An 8,024-nucleotide genomic window follows, 5' to 3' on the forward strand; every position below is an offset into this window, starting at 1 on the left:
CTCCTGCTGACGTGCAAGAATGATCAACGCCTGGAGGAGAAGGTCCTGTCGAGACTGGAGATCTAGCATATCCGCCCGCATCTCTTGAGACGTCGTCAAGGTCTTGAATCGACCAGCGGGGTCCATGGCCTGAGCGTACTGTCACGCAAGGTTTGTGGACCCACTGGGCCGTACCACCTTGGCATTATGGCAGCTGGCCAAAAGGGCACAGGTCAATGTCTATAGTTCGTATAGGTACGTGTGGCAGCTCGGGCAGCAGCAGGGCAGGCTTGGCTGGGACTAGGCAGCAGTAGACGTCAGGCGAGGTGAAGCAGCTCAGGCGTGGTATACAGCACGGCATGACTTTGGCTCAACACAGTACTCGACCAGGATAGTACGGAATTTATAGTCCAATGTACTCACGGCCTAGAGTCCGGTGTGCGCGCTGCTCCTTTAAGAGCGGGCACGAGCGTGCGCGCGCACCCTACTGGATCCGGCTGAGGTGTGTGGAAGTGATTGCTGGTGTCTCCTGGTAAGGAGACTGGGACCAGAGCTCGCCGACTCATGGGGAGAGTGGCACTGAAGGCCCGCAGCCACGGACATGACAGAGTACTGGCGTCACCTAGGAAGATGTCGGTCAGCACTAGGCAGTCTGCGGTCGCGGCCGTCGGGGGGGCTGCTGTAATTAGGAACGATGAGCCGCAGCCGCGGACGTTACACATATTAGAAGTTTTTTGCTGAAAAATGTTTTGCTCAAACCTGGCCCCTGTGGCTCTTCTTCGGGCTCCCGCCTTCAAAACAAACTCTGTGTTAAGTCACCCCTGAAAACAACTGCCAGTATTTACCCTGGTCGGTATTTTATGGTAAAAAGGTGGCAATCCTGCTGACGGTCAGCAGGACGTGGTGGATGTTGGAGTGAGGACTGGCCGGGTTGTGCTCCAAATGTTCCTAAAATATGGGGGTTAAACAATGATCCTGGGGGAATTTATCAGTGGAACGACGTCCGCTTTCTGGTGTAGAAATGACGCAATGTTGGCGCACGCCCTATTTGTGATAAAATCTGCAGTTTTTCTGGTCTCTCACTACTTTTGAACATTAGACGGGGTTAATTGTAAAGGGTCGGGGCCGCCATAGGTCTGACAGATTTACTAATTCAAAAGTTGCCAAATTTATTCAGAGACCTGGACCTTCTAGAAATGTGGCCGCGCTTTACTCCGAGACACTTTGGTTACAGACTGGTCTATGAAACGCTGGTCTACATAAATCTGCCCCCTCTTCTCTATTATATTACACCCGACTTATGGAATAATTCCGGAGAATAACGACACGAGAGACAATGGTTTTAGCAATAAGTAGAAGTGTCATAAAAAGAATGACTTTCTCTATTTTATTAAATGATGAGAGTTGTGGCTCTTAATTCAGGACCTGGGGAGTGTAAACTCAGGGTGACAGTCAATCTGACCGTCCAGCAATTGTCACAAAGGACAATTCTCATTGTAAGGTCCTGAGGTAAGAGCCACAACCCAGTGATCCAGAGGAAGGCGAAGAAAACCCCCGGAGATCTGTCTCTAAGGGGAAAAATAATTCCTTCCTGACCCCATATGTGGCGATCGGAGATCACCCTGGATCAGATCGATTGTCTGCCTACTGCATCTGGACATAAAGCAGAGTCTGGTTATAACATACAATACAATGTGACACGTCTACATTACAATGTAACGAAAGGAATCCTCTCTGACAGTTCACAATCAATTATTACCAGGACGCCTAACGTTAAAGAGAGGATACCACCATTTCCTAAGAGTTCCACCAGATCGTAAGCCCTGCTCCTAGGAGCTTACAATCTAAAAGAATGAACCCTCGAAATCTAAAAGGTGTTTTCCCACAAACAAAATGGAGTGATGTCTGATGGCTGGAGGTGCGACCGCTAGGACCGCGGCGTTTACAGGAACGCGGGTCCCCGAGTCCCCTGTGTGAATGGAGCGATAGTTCACAGGAGTGACCACTGCTCCATTCACTGCCCACAAAAAGGACGAAGCTAAAACTGTCTCCCAAGTCCAGTACGGACATTCCAAATGGAGACATAGCCCTGCTCCCTGTCCTCTCACTGCAGAGTACGCCTTCCTGGCTATACTAAGGTTAGGACAGACAATGGAGCAACTCGGAGGTCTCCATCCGGTAGACAGTGAGTGGGGCGGTGGTCACGCATGTGCACGGACACTCCATTTACACAGGGGAAACATAAACCTATGTTCTAGTGATCACTGGGGTCCCAGCGCTCGTACTTCCAGCCATCAGATATCTAACACCCGTCCTGTAGGATAAGGGATAAATGTTGTTTATGGGAAAACACCTTTATTCTAACCTAATCTCTGTCTAATGATGACATATTAATCTTCCCATGATTTCTTGACTGTGTCTTATTCTTGATATTGTGTCGTACGTAGTCTTGAGATTGTGTCTTATTCTTGAGATTGTGTCTTATACTTGAGATTGTGTCATAGTCTTGAGATTGAGTCTTATTCTTGAGATTGTGTCTTATTCTTGAGATTGTGTCTTATTCTTGAGATTGTGTCGTAGTCTTGAGATTGTGTCTTAGTCTTGAGATTGTGTCTTATTCTTGAGATTGAGTCTTATTCTTGAGATTGTGTCGTAAGTAGTCTTGAGATTGTGTCTTATTCTTGAGATTGTGTCTTATTCTTGAGATTGGGTCATAGTCTTGAGATTGTGTCTTATTCTTGAGATTGTGTCTTATTCTTGAGATTGTCTTATTCTTAAGATTGTGTCTTATTCTTGAGATTGTGTCTTATTCTTGAGATTGTGTCTTATTCTTGAGATTGTGTCTTATTCTTGAGATTGTGTTGTAGTCTTGAGATTGTGTCTAAGTCTTGAGATTGTGTCTTATTCTTGAGATTGAGTCTTATTCTTGAGATTGTGTCTTATTCTTGAGATTTTGTCGTAGTCTTGAGATTGTGTCTTAGTCTTGAGATTGTTTCTTCATCTTGAGATTGAGTCTTATTCTTGAGATTGTCTTATTCTTGAGATTGTGTCGTAGTCTTGAGATTGTGTTTTAGTCTTGAGATTGTGTCTTAATCTTGAGATTGAGTCTTATTCTTAAAATTGTATCTTATTCTTGAGATTGTGTCGTAGTCTTGAGATTGTGTCTTAGTCTTGAGATTGTGTTTTAGTCTTGAGATTGTGTCTTAGTGTTGAGATTGTGTTTTAGTCTTGAGATTGTGTCTTAGTCTTGAGATTGTATCTTAGTCTTGAGATTGTCTTAGTCTTGAGATTGTGTTTTAGTCTTGAGATTGTGTCTTGGTCTTTAGATTGTGTCTTAATCTTGAGTTGATGTCATTGTGTCTTTAATCTTTTGATTTAATGAGATTTTCTGTTCTAAAAGAAAAAAAAAACACAATTCAGTTTTATGTTCACTACAATCCCCCAGTGAACATATCTCCCAGTATACATATAACCCAGTATACATATCATCCAGTAAACATATCATCCAGTATACATATCACGCAGTATACATATCACCCAGTTTACATATCATCCAGTATACATATCATCCAGTATACATATCATCCAGTATACATATCATCCAGTAACATATCATCCAGTATACATGTTGCCCAGTGTATATATCACCCAGTATACATATAAACCAGTAAACATATAACCCAGTATACATATCATTCAGTATACATATCATGCAGTATACATGTCATCCAGTATATATATTACCCAGTGTACATATCACCCATTATACATATCACCCAGTGTACATATCCCCCAGTCTACATAGCCCCCAGTCTACATATCATCCAGTATACATATCATCCAGTACACATATAACCCAGTATATATATAACCCAGTATACATATAATCCAGTATAGATATCACCCAATGTACATATCATCCAGTATACATATCACCCAGTATACATATTATCCAGTGAACATATCAACCAGTATATATAGCACACAGTATACATAGCACCCAGTATACATATCAACCAGTATACATATCACCCAGTATACACATATCACCCAGTATACATATCACCCAGTATACATATTACCCAGTATACATATCACCCAGTTAACATATCATCCAGTTTACATATCACCCAGTATACATATAACCCAGTATATATATTATCCAGTATACATATCACCCAGTGAACATATCACCCAGTATATATAACACCCAGTATATATATCACCCAGTATACATATAACCCAGTATACATATCACCTAGTATACATATCACCCAGTGAATATATCACCCAGTGAATATATCACCCAGTATACATATAACCCAGTATACATATCTCCCAGTATACATATAACCCAGTATACAAATCACCCAGTATACATATTACCCAGAAAACATATCACCCAGTATACATATTATCCAGTATGCATATAACCCAGTATACTTATCACCCAGTATACATATCCCCCAGTATACATATCACCCAGTATACATATAAACCAGTATACATATCACCCAGTATACATATCACCCAGTATACATATCATCCAGTATACATATCACCCAGTAAGTATATCACCCAGTATACATTTCCCCCAGTATACATATCACCCAGTATACATATCATCCAGTATACATATCACCCAGAATACATATCATCCAGAATAAATATGTAATTACAGATATACACAATAATAGACATAAATAATCCAGTGAGGGAATCTTATCAAATGTTCTACGCCACGTTTATGCCGTATAAAAAGTCACAATATGGTGCACGCCATATTTGCGCCATAGTTGCAGCTTTTCACACATTTCACCACTTTTATAAGTGACAATAATAGTTAGCGGGGATTCACAGCGGGAGCGGGGCCCCTCATGGACCAAAATATTTAGCATCACTTATGGCAGAAATTGGCACAAAATATGGAGCAAATCTACTCCTGCTCATAATAGACGTAGATATCAATCAATACTCCGGGACTGGAAGATGAACCACCGGTCTTATGGTCATAGAGAAAGTTCAGATCCTGGAATCTCCTCAGCACGGACATATGTCAGCTCATAAATGTCGGGTGTATAACTTCCCTACATACCTGGAGGACTTCTCTTCCTTTCTTGGTGCTGGTCACGTGGAGAGCTCTCCTCAGGTTTTCAGTCTCTTCATGTAAAAATTAGCTGTCCAATAGTCTATGGTCTTCATACACCAAGTACATCATTGTGATGTCATGGAATTTTCAGGGGTCATGTGATCTCGTGATGTCATGGAATGTTCTGGTGTAATGTGGTCTCGTGATGTCATGGAATGTTCAGGTGTCATGTGACCTGGTGATGTCATGGAATGTTCAGGTGTCATGTGGTCTTGTAATGTCTTTTGATGTCAAGGATGCCATTGTTAAATATTAATAAAGTTTCCAATATTTAAACGAATGTCATCCATTTTGTTTGTGGGATTGTCATTCTGTCTTATGTTATTTCAATTCTTAAAGGGTAACTAAACTTCCGACAAGCTTCTGACATGTCATAGTGACAATTCAGAAGTTTTGATTGGAGGGGGTCCGAGCACTGAGACCCCCACCAATCGCTAAAACTAAGCGGCAGAAGGGATCGGCTTTTTCCGGAAATCAGTGTATCTGAGTGCGGACTCAATAGAAAGTCTATGAACCCGTACTCCGATACATAGGCTTTCCGGAAAAGGATGAACAGAAACGAAGCTGCTCAGCTCTCACAGGAGCTCTTCTGCCACTTTGTTTTAGGATTGGTGGGGGTCTCAGTGCTTGGACCCCCTACAATTAAATCTTCTGACATGTCACTATGACGTGTCAGAAGTTTGTGGAACGTTTAGTTACACTTTACTGATTTGTATGGGTGCTCGCCCTAATGAGGAACTGTCATGTTTTGTCATTTTTAAACCACATTCCTCCCCTTGTTCCTGGAGTCCTCTTGATTCCAGCGCTGTAATATTTATTTTTTTTAGCCCTCCCGTTGCCCCGCTACATCCCCAGCTCCACGCCTACTATGATAATTTAGAGTAAAGGTACAGAGAGCAGGAGACATTATCTGGCTGGTTCTGGCTTCTGCTGCACCTGATGTCCACTCACTCTATTTTTGTCTTTCTGTTACCCTCTGGCTGTCTGGTTACCTGTTCAGGTATTGCCTGCACTGCCCCCCTTATCCAACACTGAACTCTGTTAGAACAACTTGGGTTCTCTGCAGCATAAACCATCCCACCTAGCGGTGGGCTCTGGCAAATAACTCAGAGAACCCTTAGACTCTGTCCATCAGAGTTGTGACGGATTTGGGGTTGAGGTCTTATTCGTACGCTTACTCCCGACAGTCTCCAGCAGTCTTTTGGGAAATACGCAACCAGTGATTCCATAACAGATAATGCCACTATGCCCTCTGTAGATAATGCCACACACCCACCCATAGATAATGCCACAGTGCCCTCTGTAGATACTGCCAGACACCCACCCATAGATAATGCCACAGTGCCCTCTGTAGATACTGCCAGACAGCCATCCGTAGATAATGCCACAGTGCCCGCTGTGGATAATGCCACACACCCACCCATAGATAATGCCACAGTGCCCGCTGTAGATAATGCCACACACCCACCTATAGATAATGCCACAGTGCCCTCTGCAGTTACTGACTATAACGGTTCTCACCGGTTTGTTCGTGGATCCTCGGTGTCGTCTGGGAGATGGTGCTTGGAACCCAGGCAACGCTTGGCACAGCGTGTAGAGGCGGTCGGATGGATAGGCAGCAGTCAGGACAGGCAGCAGACGTCATAACGGGTATGGCAGCAATAGTTCAAGGCAGGCGGCAGGCGTCGTAACGGGTATGGCAGCAATAGGTCAAGGCAGGCGGCAGACAAGTATAGTCAAGTTCAAGCAGAGGTCAGTAACGGGAAATCCAGACAAAAGGCAGAAGGGATGGAAACAGGGAACCAGGGCACAGGGAACTCATGGGAAACTTGGTTGAACAAGCAGGGATGCAAGGGAGGAGGAATCTTAAATAGGAAGTCTTAGGAACTGAGGCATGCGCTGGCCCTTTAAGACAGGACGAGTCAGCGCGTGCGCCCTCTAGTGACTGCAGCCGCACATCGAGGTTGACGGCCACGGAGGGAGGTAGGGGATGCATTCATCTGACGCCGTCCAGGGCCAGCAGAGCGTCCGGATCGGGTAAGTGGAGCTCGGGATGAGCAGCTGGTGATGGAGGGCGCCGCAACCGGAGCAGAGGCAGTGGGATCGGCGGGGAACGGCGCGGCAGCCGTTACACTGCCACACACCCATCTGAAGATAATGCCACAGTGCCCTCTGTAGATACTGCCACACACCCACCCGTAGATAATGCCACAGTGCCCTCTGTAGATACTGCCAGACACCCACCCGCAGATAATGCCACAGTGCCCTCTGTAGATACTGCCACACACCCACATAGACAGTGATGTTAGGGGCTTCCCTAGAGCCGGGGTTCGGAGCAGAACCACTTCTAGCACCCTGATAGCAGAGTCAGCTGCTTGTACCTTGGAGGTATCGGGCAGCGGGAGAATAATTTGTGGGTGTTGGTCGTAGACAATGTGGAACGGTGTATTCCTTGTGGACTCGCTGGTGTGATTATTATATGATAACTCAGCCCACGGAAGCAGCTGCACCCAGTCATCATGCTGCTTGGAGATGAAGTGGTAAAGGTAGTTCTCCAAGATCTGATTGATCCTCTCGACCTGACCATTGGACTGAGGATGGTAGGCAAAGTCCAACTTCACACCGAGGAGTCCGCAGAAGGCTCTCCAGAACTTTGAGGTGAACTGAACCCCCCGATCAGACACAATATGCTGTGGCAAGCCGTGCAGGCAGAAGATGTGTTGGATGAACAGCTTGGCCAGCTGAGGAGCAGAAGGAAGACCGGTCAGAGGAACGAAGTGGGCCATCTTCAAAAATCGATCCACCACCACTCAGACATTACTGCATATGGCAGAGAGAGGCAGATCCGTCTTAAAGTCCATAGCAATATGCTGCCAGGGGGCGTTGGTCACAGGCA

At 44.9% G+C, this 8,024-nt stretch overlaps 1 long non-coding RNA gene across 1 annotated transcript; it reads right to left on the bottom strand.

Moving 5' to 3' along the window:
* Positions 1-1,319: 1,319 nt before the first annotated feature.
* On the bottom strand, positions 1,320-5,173 carry LOC142740704 (uncharacterized). Its single transcript, XR_012880857.1, has 2 exons — positions 5,075-5,173; positions 1,320-3,372 (listed from the first exon to the last, which is right to left on the bottom strand). It is a non-coding gene; the product is annotated as an uncharacterized LOC142740704 (long non-coding RNA).
* Between the last annotated feature and the right edge of the window lie 2,851 nt (positions 5,174-8,024).

This window comes from Rhinoderma darwinii, chromosome 2, assembly GCF_050947455.1.
Source record: "Rhinoderma darwinii isolate aRhiDar2 chromosome 2, aRhiDar2.hap1, whole genome shotgun sequence".
Classification (NCBI taxonomy): domain Eukaryota; kingdom Metazoa; phylum Chordata; class Amphibia; order Anura; family Rhinodermatidae; genus Rhinoderma; species Rhinoderma darwinii.